This window comes from Corvus brachyrhynchos, unplaced genomic scaffold (assembly GCF_000691975.1).
Source record: "Corvus brachyrhynchos isolate BGI_N302 unplaced genomic scaffold, ASM69197v1 scaffold1090, whole genome shotgun sequence".
Lineage (NCBI taxonomy): Eukaryota > Metazoa > Chordata > Aves > Passeriformes > Corvidae > Corvus > Corvus brachyrhynchos.
In genome coordinates, this window is record NW_008235722.1 from 11,109 (window position 1) to 11,700 (window position 592).

The following is a 592-nucleotide window of genomic DNA, read 5'->3' on the forward strand; positions in this document are numbered from 1 at the left end:
GGGGGAGCGGAGGTGGGCCCGGTGCGGGTTTGGGAGATCTGAGGGGAAATCGGGGGAGCTGAGGTGGGTCCGGTGCGGGTTTGGGAGATCTGAGGGGAAATCGGGGGAGCTGAGGTGGGTCCGGTGCGGGTTTGGGAGATCTGAGGGGAAATCGGGGGAGCTGAGGTGGGTCCGGGAGGGAATTGGGCGGGTTTGAGATGGGTGTGAGGAGAACTGAAGGGTCTGAGGTGGGTCTGGGTGATAATGGGGGGGATTTGGGGGTGTCTGAGGAGAAATGGAGGGAATCTGTAGAGCTTTGAGGGGTCTGAGGAGCAGCTGGGAGGAATTCGGGGGGATTTGAGAGTTTTTTGCGGAGTCTGAGGTGGGTCAGGGGCAGATTTGAGGGGAATTAGGAGGAGTTTGAGGCTTTTTTGCAGGGTCTGAGGGGGGTTTGGGGTGGATTTGAGAGGAATTAGGAGGAGTTTGAGGCTTTTTTGCAGGGTCTGAGGGGGGTTTGGGGTGGATTTGGGGTGAATTAGGAGGAGTTTGAGGCGTTTTTGCAGGGTCTGAGGTGGGTTTGGGGTGAATTAGGGGGGTTTGAGGTGGATTTGGG